The following is a 19226-nucleotide window of genomic DNA, read 5'->3' on the forward strand; positions in this document are numbered from 1 at the left end:
GCATGCACTCTCGCGAGCGAGCACACACATGCAGCTCTGCCGCTGCCGCTGCTCTGCTCTGCTCTTGCTCTCCGCTGCTTTCACACACACACGCTGCTGCTGCTGCTGCATTTCCTGCCCGTTGCATATGTCACACACACGCGTGAGAGAGCTGGGAGTGCTCACTCTCTCGCTCTCGCCGAAAGTAGGGGAAATGTTGCACACACACACAACACAACACATGGGAAAGGGAATGGAAATGGGAGGAAAACAGTTAGTCTTAACCCTCTCTCTACGATTTCTGTTGTGTTCCACAATTAGCACTGGGAAATGGAATAATTCAGATGGGGTTATCAGCTATCTGCTTATCTGCATTGACCCCAAGATTATTCGATCGGCTGTGAGTGGAAATCACTTTGGAATTAGCTGATCAGCTTTTAATGCAGCCTTTTATATTGGGCCTATCAAGAATGCGATCCATTATGCAAGGCATTTAGAGGAAATGAGAACATACATATTTGCGTTTTAAATTATGGCATAGGATTTATTAGATTATTATTATAATATAGTAATACGTAACCTGAAATGATCTACTCTTAGATAAAATATTATAAGGTCACAAATCAAATTTATTTGTAAAATTTATTACAGGGAGAAACATTCAAGTACATTGTTCTTGAATTGAGAACATTCGTTCTTAAAAACCGTGTAAGTACATTTTGACATGAATCTTCTCAATATTAGAACGAAATGATGAGAAGAGATATTGAGTTTATTTAACAGCTTTTCAGTAAGTATCAACTACTGACTGGACTAATAGCTTAGTTGTTGAGATATACAATGATAACATTTTCAACTTCAAAAATTCGTTCTATTTTTAAGAACATTTTATAACTAAATTAATTTAAGAAATCCGAATTCCTACTAAATTATAACTATCTTATAGCAAATTTACAGATTTAAGTTTGCTAAGAATTATGTCACCTAGGACCCTCAGAGGGTTAACTAGAACCGGCAACAGGCTGCTGCTGGCTGGCAACATTTCGCCCCCTGCCCCGCCCCCTTTTGGCTGGCAGTTTTCCGACTCAGTTCTCAGTTTTGCTGCCTCGTGTTGCACTCGCGATATGTGTTGCATGTATATAGTGTAGTGAGTTGCCTCGGTTTCAGCATGTTGCATGCTGCTTGGCTCTTAACAGCTGCTGATGTTGCTGCTGTTGTTGCAGCTGCAATTGCTTTTGCTGCTATTGCTGCGATTGCTGTTAGTGCTTTTGGTGCTTTTGGCCACGTTTTCTGTGGTTCTCCCCAGTGTTTTGTTGTCGTTAAATGCCTAATCTATGGTTGTATGCTAAATATATTTTAGCAATATTTGCAGTGTGTTGCAGTTGCTGCTGCTGCTGCAGTTGCTGTCTAACATTTCCTTGGGCTTCTTAGTGGGAGTTCGATTTTGCTCAGTTTTTAGGAAGCATGTAACGGCGTAGAGACCCCTGTCAATCCCGTTTTTTAGAATTGAAAACGCCATTACGGGCTGTTTGGGGCTTTACTTGGCTGCAGCTTCAAGTGCTGAAATTATTTTGCTACACAGAAAAAGCCACACTTATTTGGCACTTTGAGTGGTTCATTGAAACTTGTTGGTGCTCTTTACTGCCACTGCCATTTGCCTCATCATAATTTTCAGGTTTATTTACTCGCAGCTACTGCTGCTCACCTCTCGGGCCATAAATATCGCATAAGAGTGTTGCATGCAACGGCGGCAACACCATCGGCAGTAGCAATATTACGGTTTGAATGCCACTAATATGCCAACTTGGCTTTGCGAAGGAAATGTCCAATGCGGACTGTTTAGTGTCACTGGGGTTCGCCGCTCTAATTTCGCAGGTCTCTATCACCTGGCTGGCCTTTTCGGCTGTCGACTTATGCCACTTAAAATTACATTAAAAAACTTTCCGCCAAGAGCAACAACTTTGCTACGGCCCTCCCCCCCCAAAAAAATAACTCGAAATGGGGAGCTGCAAAACTTTGCCCGGCTTTTCCACTCCGATGTTGCTGCCGTTCTAGTTGCTGTTGCTACTGTTGCTCCTGTTGCTGCTGCGTTTTTGTCCCGTTTTGTTTTTGCGGCGCTGCAAATATGAAACTTTTGTTACTTAATTATTTTGTTTGTTGTTCTTGTTAATGTTCCTGCTGCTGTTCCTGTTGGTATATTGTTATTAATTAATTGAGTTACACTTCCGCTCTGCTGTTGCTGCTGCTGCTGCTGGTGCTGCTGCCAAGCTCCTTACAACTGTTTGCCTAGTGGTGCGAATATTTTATGAATTTTTAAATTTCATTAACTCGACATGTGCCGGCAACTTTGTGGCAGACTGTGTCATACGTGTGTCGTCGACCCTTTTTGTGTCTTCGGGCGGACTCTAGCCGAAATAACTTTAGGGCTGCTGGGTAAAAAGTCAACTAAAATTGTTGTACACTTTGAAAACAGATTAAAATATTCGGACTTCAAGGTTTTTTTGGTTGACTAACTCTAACAAATTTCACCCAGTAAAATGTAGTTAAGGATTTCTGGACTTTATGGGCATTTCGTGTACCTGCCTGGCCAGAAGTGACTTCCATAAAAGTGGCCTAATGTTGGTTTGCTGCTGCGGCAACTGCAACAGCTTAAATATTATTCATACGGCGCGTTGGCCACGGCCGAAATCCTCATTGCAGCTTTCATTTCGGCTCGCATAACTATGTCAAATTAGTGTCTGGCTGCCTGGATGCGATGCTCCAACTTTCCCAGCGGCCTTTTCAGAAACTTTCCCGCTTCGCTCCTTGGGAAATCGTATTCAAATGCCGCCCCAGCGAGCAGCAAACACAGCGACTGGAGAAACAAAAACCATTTTAATTGAATTAGAAAATGGCAATGGGTCAGAAGCACGTTTGTAATGCATAATTTATGTTTGCGCACCGAGTTTGTTTTGTGATTTCAGTTATTTTCCATTTTGCTGCGCTGCTGCTGCTGTTACTGCTGCTGTTGCGAATCCGAATACGAATCCGCATCCGAATGCCCGATTTTTTGAGGCCAAAATTTTCATAATCTTTTGGTGCAATAGAAAATTGCCGTGGCAGTGGAAACTGCAGTTATGAATATCATTGCTGGAGCTTTAATGAATGAACCCAGTGCGGTTTAACAATATGGATGGGTGGAAAGTGCGTGTGACAGCAATGGATTCAGCTGCTGCCGCTGCTGCTGCTGCTGCTGGAAAATCCCCATCGAAGGAGTCATCCTGCTGGCAGCTGTCAGGCGCACTGGCATTACATTATTGCCGCCTCCACATCGGTTAAACTGCACAACAAATTGATAGGTTTTTGCCATAGATGAAATATCAAGCGTTTCTCTGTCCATAAAACATAATCAACTTTTGTTTATTCAAAATATTATAAATTCCATTTTTCGATTTACTCTTTATTTTACCTCCGAAGCCCCCTCAGAATGGGACATTCTTGACTAATTTATTTTGGGCAAACATAGATTTTATCTCCAGCCAGCCATATCTCCCAGTCCCCATCAGTTATAATCTTATACATTTGCCTGTCCGTCTGGCTGGTATTCATGTATCTTAAAATTCTTGTTCGATAGTGTGATTTGCTATTGCTGCCGTTGTTTTTGTTTCATGTCTCGAACTCAGGACTCATTTGATATGCGGGCTCAGTAATGCGCCCACACGTCGATGCTGAAACAATGCCAGGCATTTTTATATGCCATGCGATATTTTATAAAATATATATACCCATCGGTGGCGGGACATATAGTATGTGTGTTGTGGGTAACGAGATGCGAGATGCCGACGACCGCTCAAGTGCATCTTAAAGATACTTTGCTGCATTGTGCTAGCCTCGCCGGCTGGAGTGGTTCGCCAGCATTTGAGGCTGTGCCAAAGGCTGCTAAGGCTATTGTGGCCCAACTCCCTCAGCCCCCTTGATTTGTGTAGGGGTTGATATATGAGCTTTAATGTGCATTAACTCTTGTGCCATATTTCTCTGCTCCCTCGCGGAGAATGGGGTTAATTACGCGTTTACGGCTCCGTGGCTATGGAGAATCTCGGGCGCAAGTATTTATTGGTCGGTTTGATTTATGTGCCCGGCCATGTGCCTCTCTAAGAGGATGGCCGAAAACTTATGGCCGGCATTTTCGCTACCTGGCATTCGAAAGCATTCCCAAAAAAACCCGAAAATACAGACCAAAGCTATTTGCATGCCCAGCGATGTTTATGTAATCGCCCACTTCCTAACTACTTATGAGTAATTTAAATATTTTTATAATTTTATAAACGAATGCCCAAGACCGGAGCATACAAAAACCCCTGAGTTGGCGGAAAAAGCTTCAAGAAAAAAGCCTCGAAAAGTGAAAAATACCAATTCATGTTGCTCAGCCAAAATGCCACAGAGACCCACAACCCGTAATCATGGCTAAACATAAAAAACCAGCCAGACAATTCTAATTGTCAGCCTCTTTCGGCGTTTTGTGCTAAAGATTTCATTTCATTTCGTTTCGTTTTCGGGGTCGCAATTTTTCAGCATTTTGCTAATACCCACTTTAGGGGCCCCCAAAAAAAGAGGTAACAAAAACGATCGATGGAGAGCTGATTCCAAGGGGTTCACCGATTTTCGAGCAGAACCCTTCATTAGGCACACGAAACGACGGCCGACGACGATCTTCGACAACTCATGTTTATAAATTGGTCTATAATTTCGATTTATTTATCCAGCTTACTGCTGGTAAGGTGACTGAAGTTTAGCGGAATTTTTTTCTTTTGCGAAAAACTGTTTTTTCAGGCCTAACTAATTGCCAAAAATCCGTAGGAAAATGGTAAAAGATAAAATATTTTTTTTACCCTTCCAGGCAAGTCTAAAAATAACATGCGCGCTTGTTGTTTGAGCAAACAGTTTAGAATGGGCCTCCTAATCCGAGCCTAAGTAATGGGTCTATCTGTATCTGCAAGATGCTTTTGGCAGGTAGCGCAGAGATACAAGATTGGAGAGAGAGAGAGTAGAGGCTGAGATACAAGAGAGAGAGAGAGCGTTTCTGGAGGGGAAATTTTACTAACACAAATGCAAGCGACTTTTCGCTCTCACAAATACTCACGCAGAAGATCTCTCTGCCGCTCTCGCGCTCTCCTGAAGATCTTCCACCCTGCTTGCTCTTCTCCGGAGTTATATGTTTTGTTTCACTCGCACATTTTCTGCTGCGCTCTGGGCTTTGCTTGTGTTGGTGCTCTGCTCACCCACACACTCTCGCCTGATCGCGCTCTTTCTCTCTTGCGCTCTTCCACTCTCTCTCACTCCTCTCTCTCTCTCTCTGCTGTCATTGACACTCTCAGCAGGTTTTTCGTTTTCTGTTTTCCGTTTCAGCAATTATGTATCTTGTATCTGTAACTCGCTTGTTGTGTATCTGTTGGCTGAACAGCCTCAAATGCCTGACATTTTACACTATTTCAGAAATTTGGTTAGCATTTCTGATTCCCCATGAGTCAGTCAGGTCTGCCCCTTGCTCGTTTCGTTTTGTTTTTTTTTCCAATTTATTTCACTTTAGGATTCAGGATCCCTGATTAAGACAATATCGTAAAATATCGAATCGTGTGAAATTCGATCGCCTGGCCGCAAAATTTAGTTGCTTGTGTCGCCGTTTATTGCCCGTCGTTCTGCTTAACTTGTTTTACCACACGGCCAACACACAAAATGCTCTCATTTGGCCACAGCCACAAAACACTGCCATTTTTTTGCTGTTGCTGTTGAATTTTTCGCCTCAACAATGTAGAGTCTTTTGGCTTAAATGAAACTAAATGAGCCAGTAATCAAGTTGTGTTCAAAGAGTCTCCACTATAGCAGCGCCGAGCTTTCCCCGCCAGGCTCCACTCTTTGTGGTATTTTCGTTTCGCCTTTTTCCCGTTTTTTGTTCATTTTTTTAATATGTTTCTTGTGGTTTACAGCAAATTTCACACTTGGTGTATGGCTGCGAGTGGGAAGTATCGCCTGGCGAGGCGTAGACGCCGCAGAAACGCCACAAAAACGACTTGAGACTTCGTGGCTGATTGATTTTTTAATATCGAGCAGGGGGAATGAGGCATAGGAGGCAACTTCATTGTGATCGGGTTGTTCAAAGGGCTGAAGACCGCACCCAAAGAGGTGACAGCAGGATCTTATGTAAACTGGATCCGCCTCGAATTGAATGGCGGGCACTAATCACCCGCTTTCCTTCTCGAACTTTGCATTCATTTCATTTATTAAGGATCGGTTTCTGTAATTACAATATATCATAAAAGTCTTTTGAAATCTTTCCGAAAGAAGGAAAAAATATCTGAAAAACCTTAAAAAACTTGAAGATACTTTGTTGTATCTGTAAAAACACAAAAGTACAGCGATGCAACAGATGCAATATCAAGCAAACAAGATCCAAGGGGGTATGGATGATGTGGATAATGTATATGTAATATGTATTTTATTCTAAAATTGTTTGATTTATATTCAGTACATTTTTTTGTATCCCCTTCTCCACAAATTCTGAACCTTCTGATAGGAACATTTTTTCTATTTTTAAAAAGCCTTCAAAATCACTTACCTAATGTTCTCCTTACAAATAGATAATCATTTCAAACATAATGTATCTTAATATTAAAAGAGCAAATTAATCTTATAGTTTCCGGTAATGTATAATTGATTATTCAGTTCTTTTCGGTGTATCCTAAAAAACTTTACATTGTTCCTCTTTCTCTAGGGTGCATTCTTCTCGGTAGCTGGCCAGATTTATTCATTGGCCACGGTCCACACGCTTTCACTATCAATCTCCGGCCAGATACTCCGTCTTGACCGAGTCTCTTGACAATTTCATTTCAATATTTTCGTTACACTTGAGGGCGATCATCGCTACCGCTGGGAAGCCGAGATTGGAGGCGGTCCCCATCCTGGCCACTCCACAAATATATGTATGTATATACTGTACAATAAATATTATTCATCTCTCCCAGTTTTACGTTTTGTTTTTGGACCACTCGAAGCCCACTTTCAGCTCCCGGGCCATGACTTAATTAAGAGCTGCACGTTTATTGTGCTTACCTGCGTAGTTTTGTTACCAGCTCAGTTATGTTGGCCGTGTGTCTCTGTGGTTTTTATTAACCTTATAGCTGGGCTTTTGCTTTTGTGTTTTTTTTTGGCCTCTTGGAATCGCCTGCTTTTCCCAGCTTGTTTTTGTTGAAACGTCATCGTAAATTGCAATTAATTTCAACGGCTTGGGGCCGGCGACAGATGATGGCTCATAATTTTGGCCTGTAGGTGTTTCATTAAATTCAGCCTTGAGAGGCTGCGGCTCATGTTTTCAATTATTTTCACACCTTTGAAAACAACGGCAAGCGAGTGCAAAACTTCAGCCAATATCCGAAAAAATGAAAGAGAAATAATGCCAATCACGAATTGTTTGCCGCCCGTCTTTGTTTTCAAGCGCACTTCACACAGTCGCGGCTCAATATTTTGAAAAGTGTTTGAATAAATCACCGCCGTATCTGCAGTATCATTGCCAAAATGAAGTTGGTCTATTTCGGTTCCGTTTTTGGGGCTATTTTTAGAGCCAATTTACATATTATCAAGGCGGTTCTTGGCCAACACTATCTATTGCCAGGGGCAGCCATTGGAATGCCATAAAAATGAGCCACATGCGTTAGTTGCGTTGAGTGCCGCTTGCCGGAGTCAATTTCTGGCCCTTTACGACCCCGCCAAATGTCAATTGATATGAAATTTTATTTTACAGCTGTTTTGGCCGCGACTCACTCGCGTGTGAGTTAACGTCAACGCCTACCGCCATGGCTGTTTTGGCCGTTTCAGCTTTGTCTGTTGCCACAACTCCAGACGGTCGCAGTTGCAGTTGCAGGGCGGCCAAATGCAATTGGCCATCGCCGTAAAAAACACTTTGTGAAAGAGTTTACCCGTTTGATTGTGCCAGTGGTGGAGTGGACTGTTGTGGAGTGGAGTGTGTGTGGTTGGACCTTTTTTATGCATCGTCAAGCAGAAAGTGTTGCATTTATCTGTTACCCGAACCCGCCTTCTTGGGGACCACACTGAAAAACAAGGTGTCTTAGAAGACATAATAAAACTAAAATGTTATACCTACTCATAACTATATAACATATTTTAGTTAAATTCATCAGAAAAGAAAAAATTGGATGGATCATATTTATTTTAGGTGAATCGCATTTATAAAGTTGAATATCTATAATCATTAATCCTGATCGAAATATTGCTCACAAAAATGATAATTTCCGCTTTTATTTCCAGCCTTTAGATTTTTAGTTAATATTTAAGTTGCTTTTTAACGCATTGACTTTTTAATATAGCATATATTTAACAGATAACCCCCCACATTATCATTTTCATCCTGGTCAACTCTTAGCAAATTATGTTTCTATACACATTCAGTCCCTTAACATACCCCCACCATGATTCACCTTCCATTAACTTCCATTTCCCCCCATCAAATTAAAACTCTTTTTGTCGGCTCCGATCTCCAATTTACATATCATCTTCCATCAACCTTTCTCCGCTCAGTGTAGCTGGAAGAAATTACAATAACCGCAGCATAAAAAAGGATATGCCCCGACTTGCTTTTAGACTTTGCACTTCTAGCCATGCCTTTGCTTTTATTATCGCCGGCAGCTCAAGGGACGACGACCGAGGCCCATAAAAACACACACACTCCAGAAGGAACAAGGGAAAAAACAGAAAAAAAACTGGTAGCCTAGGCCATTAGACATAAAACGAAGTTGGGTAAGTGCAGGCGACTATCTCAAGGATGGCAGATAGGGGAGGGTGGGATAGGGAAAAGGTGCCACCACCACTAAAAGTTGACCCAAATTTTATCATCAATGTGACAGAAAGTAGCGATTAGATGATGCCTTTTATGTGCTTGTCCCTGCACTGCGGTTCTCCGCCGACAAAGGTGCCCGATGCCACTGTGCGGGTTCTGATCGGTCGGGTTGCCAGATATGAATGGGTTCTTTTGGCTTTCCCGGGCCCATAAAGCGTCGCTGATATCTTAATTTGCCGCGTCTATCTGGGCCACTTGAGAGGGCGAGAGTTAAGAATGCAGCTGCCGTTGCACTTGTTTGGATTTCCACGGACCCATATCCGGTTCACTGAGAAGTTTTTTAGTTTGTCGTCTGCCAGGCGCCGCCTTTCCAGATGCATCCTGTGCGCCTCGGGCCCTTGAGATGTTGTTTTCCATAACATCAGCATCCTCAGTCCCCTTCGCTGATGCGGAAAATCGCAGGCATTTGATTTCTGTTTCTGTTTGCCATCCCAGCTCAAACTAGCCATGAAATGTCCGAGCCTATCGGAAGTTGATAGCAGACGGGTAACCCTAGAAGGCTGGCTTCCTTTGAAGTGGAGAGTGGCCCCTGGATAAAGTGTTTGATAATCCAATTTACCAAATGCAAATCTCAGCTGCTGCGGCTATTATGTCGCCCTCGCCAGGATCATGAAAAGAAATGTTGGGGCATCCAAGGGTCCATAAATATTTATGGGACTTGGAAAGGTTCTCTGTGGCCGTGGTAACAAAATTAGCTCTAGTTCGCCACAGAATTGCGTTCTTTCACTTTATATCAATAATGCTGTTGGCCCGTTGGCTTGTTTGACCAGCGCCGTTTTTTAATCTTTGGAAAACTCTTGGGTTCGAGAGACTTTTCCCTGGGCCTAGTGCATTTGACACGCAACTTGGAGCGACGACATCGCCTGTCGGCCACTTCTCAGTGGGTCCGCCTCGCAAGTTAGGCTCAAAATCAACTGCTAACATGACATAACTTACGAGCCGGGCATGCAAAAATTTCCCCGCTTTTCCGCGCAACACTTTTCCCCGGCCACTTTGCTGTTATGGTGGGAACTAGGCTGGCGGCGGACTTGGTAATGGATAGCCGGTCAGAAAGGGCTGCAACGTCAATTTAAGCCAAAAGTTATTGGCACTTTGTCAAGCAAGGAGTAATGTACTCATGGTTCCACGAAGGAGACGTTTATGCGTAGGAGGAAACGATGATTCTATATACATGTAATCGAATATCTGGCTTATCGTGATAACTAGACATCGTATAATATGCAAAACATTGTTCTATACTCCTCAATACCTTATCAAACTATTTTTTATACCCGTTACTCGTAGAGTAAAAGGGTATACTAGATTCGTCGGAAAGTATGTAACAGGCAGAAGGAAGCGTTTCCGACCCCATAAAGTATATATATTCTTGATCAGGATCACTAGCCGAGTCGATCTAGCCATGTCCGTCTGTCCGTCTGTCCGTCTGTCCGTCTGTCCGTATGAACGCTGAGATCTCGGAAACTATGAGAGTTACAATACTGGGATTAGGCACGCAGATTCCTGAGATTCCTGCGCAGCGCAAGTTTGTTTCAGTAGAGTGCCACGCCCACTCTAACGCCCACAAACCGCCCAAAACTGTGGCTCCTACAGTTTTGATGCTAGAATAAAAATTTTAACTGAAATGTAATGTTCTCATTGTTCACGCCAAAAGGGCGTTTAATTTCAGGAGGCAGTGTCGAGCGGCAGTTTTATCCAGATTTCTATATCTCGCGCGCTCGCACTGCCGTCCGCTCTCCCTCTCCATCTCTCCCCTAAGTCTCCGCTCTGCTCTGGAGCGCTTAAGTTAAGTTAGGCTTAAGCAGTTCTTGTTTCAAAGTGTACGAATAAACACCTACGCACGTCGCGTAAAAACCCCAAAAGTACTCGCGTATTTTTCTGCGTACCATTCGATCTTGGGGCTTCAATTATTTCAACGATCAAGCCGCACCGCCCCAACATTTTGGTCCAGTTCGAGCAGGATTTCAAAATCTTTGGACTTTCCTCTCCTGGAGTTTCCTTTGATTTTGTCCCAGCAGGCTTGAAACACTCCAGATAAGTTCCACTTACTATAATTGCCGGTCATACAGCCAGTTTTTCGAACCCTATTTCGACTAACTTTCTGTATGATATATTGTCTAAATCCAAAAGAGATTAATCCGACGCAACGGCATTTAATATATGTATTTCAATTCCGTTACTTGTGCCCGACAATATTCCAGTTTCCTTTGCCCACAGTTGCACACTTGAAACAATTCCAGTAAATATTTCAGTGCTACTATTCAACGAAAATATTTGTCAAATATATTTTCAATTCCAATCGTGTGTAAAATATAACTCAGCCGCAGTAAAAAATTCCCGGTCATAAAATTTTCCCTTAAGATTGGCACTCTTTATTTTTTACTGTGTTCCAGCTGCATGTGTATATTTACAAAAACAATCTAATACAGTCCACTCCAACTACTTTTCTCGACCTACAAATACGGCTAAACTATTTCTAAAATTAAAAACAAAGTGACAATATCCACAAATTTACTCCAGCAAATCGTTTGCAATTTAGTTGTGCAGGTGACAAACAAACGCACCGACACACAAACATAAGCGAAGTCTTTCCTATTCCCGCAACGTTATTCTGCTATTCGCACCCCACATATATACATACGTACAGTGTACATACATACGTATACCGTATATCGCCAGTGCACAGTGGGTCAAGTGCTCACAAAAAGTGTTCCTTTCAAACAAACAATATTAAAGTCTGTAATTCCTTACATAAGTCCGACCATCCGATATAATAAATATTTATTGCCTATCCGACAGTGTGACCATATATATTTACAATCTTAATTGGTTCCTAAATTCCAATTTGATTCCAATCCGTTTCCTTACATCTGAAGTAAAATTCTAAATTACTTAACGTCATGGCAACATCAGTAAAATCCGCTTTAACCCGATTCATGGCCACAGCTGACTGTCTGATCCACTTTGAGGCCACTGTGAACGCTCCAGGTGCTCCTACACCAACGTTATCCGCCTATAAAATCCGTCGCGAACATCTCAATTCCTTGTGGCAAACGGTAAAGGCAGCATACGACTTATGCTCCGACTGCATTATAGCTGCAGGCGAGAGCGCCGCAGACACAAAATCCATACTAAAGTCCAAGTATTACCAAACGTACTCCACTTACGAAATATTTGCCGCGCAGCTGATGGAACAAATCCAAAAGGGCTCCTCCCAAATACCTCAAGCTCCAGTAACTCCGTCCCAAAATTTCACGTCTTATGGCTGTCGGCTCCCTCCTATCGACACAGAGGTTTTCTCTGGCGATTATCTTCGCTGGCCGACTTTCCGGGACCTTTTCACGGCAATATACATAGACAATCCGAGTCTAACGCCCGTTGAAAAATTATTCCACTTAAATTCAAAAACAAGTGGCGAAGCTCATTCCATAGTTTCAAGATCCCCACTCACCAATGATGGCTTTCGCTCAGCCTGGAATAACCTAACTGAGCGTTTCGAAAATAAGCGATTGCAGGTGAACAGTCACCTGAAAACACTTGTCAATGTGCAATCCATAGCACAGGAGTCGGGAGCAGCCTTAAAGGAACTTCAACGCACGTTTCAAGGTTGCTTAACTTCCTTACAATTTTCCGGAGTTAATATTGAGAATTGGGACCCTATCCTGGTTTATATGTGCTCGACAAAACTACCAAAGCTCACTCTCTCATTATGGGAGCAATCCATCCAAAACAAAGCCGAAATTCCTACGTGGCTTGAGCTTGATTCCTATTTGACGGAGCGCCATCGAACGCTTGAGGCCGTCGATAGCTTCCGGTCTGCCAATTTCCACCACGTCCAGTCCAAAGACACAAATCGAGAGGCAGAATTTCCAAAAATAAATTCCTTCAACACAAGGTTAGTTCCGATAACCAAAGGCTGCGATCTGTGTTCGAAGAAGAACCACCCCGTGCGTATATGTCCACGCTTCCTACAGATGACGGTAGAAGATCGCTTAGCCTATATCCAAAGGAAGCAGTTGTGCTCCAATTGCTTTGCAAGTAGCCATCAATTCCGGGATTGCACAAGCGCTCACAACTGTCTCACTTGCCAAGATCGGCATCACACATTGCTGCACCGAAACAGCGGTCCTACTACTCCGACGATTCCATCCGACCCTCCAAGGCCAGTATCCGCCTCAGTTCCACACATCATTGCGTCCTATTCAACGCAAGTTTCCGTACAAAAAAGTCCTCCTAAGAATACTCCATCCGAATATTGGGTTCCATACCCCGCCTTGGATGGCAGACGTACTCGAGGTATTAAATCCTACCAATGCCGAGTCTGCCAAAAGATCCATCCTCTACGGAAGTGCCACCACTTTCTACGGCTAAGCCCCCAGAATCGGCTTCAGGAAGTACATATCCAGAAGTACTGCTCCAATTGCTTGGCTCACAATCATTCCAAGGACTCCTGCCGCAGTGGTCATCACTGTCACAAGTGTGGAAAGGCCCACCACACTCTCCTACATACGGACGACCGATCTACACTTCCAACATATTCCTGAGCCTACTATCCTGAGGTTCTTGCTACGGGTGTCCTCGCAAGGGGGGGGAGAATGTTCACGCCAAAAGGGCGTTTAATTTCAGGAGGCAGTGTCGAGCGGCAGTTTTATCCAGATTTCTATATCTCGCGCGCTCGCACTGCCGTCCGCTCTCCCTCTCCATCTCTCCCCTAAGTCTCCGCTCTGCTCTGGAGCGCTTAAGTTAAGTTAGGCTTAAGCAGTTCTTGTTTCAAAGTGTACGAATAAACACCTACGCACGTCGCGTAAAAACCCCAAAAGTACTCGCGTATTTTTCTGCGTACCATTCGATCTTGGGGCTTCAATTATTTCAACGATCAAGCCGCACCGCCCCAACACTCATCAATACCTATCGATTGACGCCCACTTTAACGCCCACAAACCGCGAAAACCTGTGACGCCCACAATTTTTATGCTAGATAAAAAATTTTAACTGAAATGTATTCGTCTCGTCATTACCTATCGATTGACTCAAAAAAAAGTTTGCCACGCCCACTTTAACGCCCACAAACCGCAAAAACCTGTGACGCCCACAATTTTCATGCTAGATAAAAAATTGTAACTGAAATGTATTGGTCTCGTCGATACCTATCGATTGATCCAAAAAAAAATTTGCCACGCCCACTCTAACGCCCATAACGCTTAAATCTGTATACCGCCGGTAGGTGGCGCATTTTAATCTCGCTTTGCTGCTTGCATATCTCCATTTAGCTGAGTAACGGGTATCTGATAGTCGAGGTACTCGACTATAGCGTTCTTCCTTGTTTTTATATGTTTTTTAATAATTGTATCTTACCAAAGTTCGTTTAGATTCGAGTGTTAAGAATGCTAATTTCCATATAATCCATTTTCTAGTGATTTCCTTGGTACGAAATAATACCATTTCTACCATTTAAGAGTTACAAAGATATCATACAATATTTTTGTATTATTAAATATCACACTGTAATATCTCTTTTAATTTTAAATTATTGACCTAACATTTTTGATAATGGTATCCAATTAAATTTACTTGTTACACATTTCAAACGAGATAATTGGTTCCGGTAACTGCACATTGTGAAAAATATATTCTTGTTATATTTTTCGATTTACCGAAAACAAACTTTCCCATGGCGAAGTTTTTTTTGAGCTCGCATGCCCAAAAGAATTTTCCCGAGCGGACTCCTTGCGTGTTCACCGTACAGTGTGCCCCATATAGTGTGTTTTTTTTACCATATTGTTAGGTGGTATCTAGGCCTGGCCAAGGAGTGCACGATAATTGGGCCCACTAATTTGCCTATTTAACTGGATTTGTACGGGCCAACATGCAAATGGTTTTAGCTAAGCCCTTTGCTTGCACTTTTCTTTGACTGGGGATTTTCTTGGAAAGCACTTGGATGTCAATTGGGAAATTGGGTGAACGCCGAGGGCTAATCAGCACCAACTCGCTCTAAACATTCTTTGGGTTCTGGCTGAGTGTAAAGTGGAGCTTGGCACGGCATCTTGCTTATCGGGAAAAGTTTGGGTTTTTGGGTAGACGGGTAAATATTTGGGCTACCCAAGCTGCATGCTGCTTTAGGTTGGCTTATTGCCACATAATTGTGGAGATACTCAGATACAAAACTAAGCCCAATCTAATCTAATCTAATCTAGTCGCATTTGTGTGCCACTTTGGGCTACCACAAACTCTTTCTCCGGCTGCAGCGACAACATCTCGTAAATGCATATGCTAATTGCATTAATAAATGAGCAGCAAGCCGCGCGGGGGAGGCGCTTCTATCTGTTTGTTCCTGCCCCTCTGAAAAAGCGACTGTCTGGCCTGCTGTCATTCAATTAAAAAAGGAAACAACGACACATTAGGAAAAACAAAAAGGTCTTGTCTCCGCCGCACCAGAGTGTTTTACTTGTGCCCCTGCCGCAGTGTCTCAGTGCTGCAAATGCTGGAAAAGCCCAAGGAAAATATTTAGAAAGTAAAGAAAGAAGCCAGCAATGGCAATGGAGGAGCAACACATGTACCGAAGGTAATTGTCAAGTAGAGCAGCAGACGACAGCCAGCGATGGCGGGCACGAACGGGCCCAAATGCACGGCCTGGCCCAGAGACACGGCCACCAGAACGGACGGATCCGCCTCGCATATAACCCCTTGCCCTCCCCACCCACAAATGACACACGAAAATGGTAACACAAACAAGATGGGGAAGTTATGTAGTGCTCACTGTCAGCACGACTTATATATGCCCTTTTCTAGCCACAAGTAAGTAAACTTTCCTTGGAAAAACATAGACCAAGATAGGTTTGCTGGGCTACTGAAATATAAACATGTTTGTAAACCAAACCATTTGATTCTAAACCATATATGTACTGAATACAGTCTTAAAATGTATATATTTAGCAATAACTTTAACTCTGAAGTTAAGATGTAAGATAAACCCCTAAGTGATTTCAAATCTTTTGATCTATCCGATGGGATAAAAAATATTTTGTATGGCTTATAAAAATTTTTGGTTAGTTTTTGGTGATTTGTTTGATATATATTTTAAAGTATTCACAGCAGATGTACTATTTCTTGATGAATCAAAACATCTGTATATCCACAGATCATATCATTGATTTTAAACCATATATGTATTAAATAGAGTCTTAAAAATTATATATTTAGAAATAACTTTAACTCTGATGTTAGGATATTGGATAAGCAGCTAAGTGGTTCCAAATCTTTTGATCTATCAGATGGGATAAAATATATTTTGTATGGTTTATAGAACTTCTTGGTTAACTTTTGTTGATTTGTTTGATATATATTTTAAATTATTCGCAGCAGATCAACTCTTTCTAGATATATCACCCATCTTTATATCCACAAATCATATAATTCTAATTTTGTAATATACCCCTTCTTTTAGGGCATCAGAAACAACAGCAGTTATGTTTGGCCTAGCCTACGTAGCCGGGCAACACTTTTGGTAACATTCTTGTGGTTTTGGCTTTTCAATAGACCCAAAAATATGCGCGGCGGCGACTCCAGGCTGTGGCTTCCAGCTCGTCTGTGGTTTCGAGACCGGGTCGTCGCTGTTCCTGTGGTTGTTGTTGTCAGGGGTTAGACATATGCGTGACAATTAATATAAGACCCGCCGGGCTGGGTGGGGTCGGTGGGGTTAGCCTCCGCTGACATAGGTACACAAAACGGAACTGCAGACATTGCCGGGGCGAGAGAATTGTTTTGGACCTTGTCTCTTCGGCACACTCGAAAAAGGGTTTGCCGAAAAACAAAAGAAGATTCTTAATAACTAAAATGATATTAAGAAAGAATATATTATTGTGGGTTTTCCAAACAGCTTGCTTAATAACTAAAGTCAATTAAAGAAAAAACATTGTATTGGGGTTCTCCCAAAACATCTTGAACTTGAACACAGAGAGAAATAATCAAGTACATTTTTCTTGATCTAAGAACATTCGTTCTTAAAAACCGTGAAAGTACATTTTGGTATCAATGTTCTTAATATTAGAACGAAATGGTGAGAAGAGAAAAGTTAAACTGAGTTTATTTAACAACTTCTTGATAAGTATACACTACTTAGTGGACTTATAGTTTATTTGTTGGGATATACAATGTAAGTACAGCAAAATTTTCTACTTCAAAACTGTTGTTCTATTTTTAAATACATTTTCAACTCAGATGAGAACGTCAGAATTTTCTCTGTAAAGGTATGACATACAACTTAAACCATTTTTAATGGTCAAAATTTAAGATTTAAATTCATTTAGAACTGTAAAACTGCCCATAAAAATTTAAAAAGGCATTCCGTTACTTGTTTTTATGATACCAATACAACTGCTTAGTACCAAAAATATTTGTAGGATTTTTTCATCCAAACTCATATGTATTTTTAAGAAACAATTACAAATATTTAACTAACTCATATGTATTTGTAAGAAACAATAAAAGATATTTCAGTATAAACTCAAATTTGTTAATAAAAGATTGTTTTCTCTCTGTACAGGTATACCAACATGATTCGTGTTTCGGTGGGCCATGTTGCAGCATTCCCGGTGACAGCCCAGCGCCAGTTGGTGGGTGGGGCACCTGCCCCAACCCAACCAAATCCAACCCCCTCTCCCCCACTAACTGGAAGGCAGAAGCCAAACCAATTTGCGGGCCAAAAACAAACTGTACCTGTACCAGTTCCTGTTCCTGCTCTCGGCCAGGGATCCCGGGTTCCAGGGTCTGAACCCGGCCCTCGGGCTGGACCCTCTTGTGGTCGCGTGTCGCTTATCGGCCAGCTTTATCAGCGGTGGCAGGAGCGTGGCCGGGCTCTGCAAAAACTTTGTTAGCGTCTCGAGCTATTTGGCTACTTGTTTCCAGCTCTTAGCACACTCCCTACACCCTCCAGACCCTTCGGGTGGCATTATTATTTCTGCTGCTGCTGCATATTTTAATTCAGCACTGCTTTCCTGCTGCCTTGCTTTCATTATATGCATGTACGATATTGTGAAAATGCATTTCCACTTAGATCCTGGCTGATTGCGTTCCTTCGAAGGGGGGTCCCGGCCATTGACAGACCTTGTGGTATGCGATTCGAAAAACCATTTCACAGTACAAAGGTGGCCACATCAAAAGGTTGCTTGAGAGCTTGGCAAAGGAGTTCAGAAATATTTCTTTGAATGTACAAAGGGGCGACTTTGAAACCGATTAAAGTGCTTTATAGTGCTTCTTAGAAGGAATCTTTAATCAGGACTAAAATGTTATAATAAAGAAGATTATTGCATAACATTATATCTGTAACTATGTGTGGAGCGGAAAACGTTCTTCTCATTTAATGTACTTATAATATTTTCATTTAAAAATATTTTTCTAAAATTTAAAATTGATATCCCACAGATAAGCATCTAAGGATATGAAACCTTTCCATATTGATGACAGTTTAACCATGAAGAAATCCAATAGTTCCTTGAAGGTTTTTCCGGCGCAACTTCCCGAGGGTTTTCTAGCCCAAAAGGACTTCCGTTTTCTTCCCAGAATTTCTCTTCACGCTGCTTAAAGAGTACTCCATTTCGAATCGCTCCCGATGGAGCAGCTAATTGTGCGACAAATTTCGGAACGAGTTCCACTTAAATTCCCCGGCCAACGTAATACAGCGGAAACTCCGCGAGGAGGAAACAACTCTTCAGGGGCGCACACAATTGAAGTGGATCCCTAAAGCACTGGCACTTGATCTTTGGCAAATGCGTGAAATAGATACTTAAATGTTGGGCCAGGACAGCTGTCAGGATAATGCTCGCATTCAGGCTATAACTCAATTTCCCTGGAGGCGGGGGCGTTGCAGCAAATTGACAGAAATATGAGCACGCGAAAAACAAGATGGAGTAGGGATTGCACATTGAGGAATTGGGAGATTGAGGGACCCAGGAACGAGGACTAGCGGCTCTGAACATCCCGAAGTGAATGCATTTCAAGAGCCCGTTCTCGCAGAGTCATAAATTTGTCATTGATTGCATGTGAAATTCGAGATCGTCGGAGCATCTGTCCACATTGAAGTACATGTGCATATACGGGGAGCCGATGTTTGGGTATCTTGCCGCTTGTGTTTGTTATCCTGCAAGCAGTTTATTGCTTTATTATGTCGCTGCCAGAGATCTTTGGCGATTCATGCCGGTCTGAGCTGTTTCTCACAACTTGAATTACGCCCGGCGTATTGGGTTTCATATTGTAATTTTTTGCTGTTGTATCCAAAATGCACTTAAAAAATGTGCCAAAGCTTTGGTTTGCTGCTCACTTAACTGGAATAATTGACATGAACGATTCCTTGGGCCAGCCAGCGCTT

Source organism: Drosophila suzukii, chromosome 2R (assembly GCF_043229965.1).
Source record: "Drosophila suzukii chromosome 2R, CBGP_Dsuzu_IsoJpt1.0, whole genome shotgun sequence".
Classification (NCBI taxonomy): domain Eukaryota; kingdom Metazoa; phylum Arthropoda; class Insecta; order Diptera; family Drosophilidae; genus Drosophila; species Drosophila suzukii.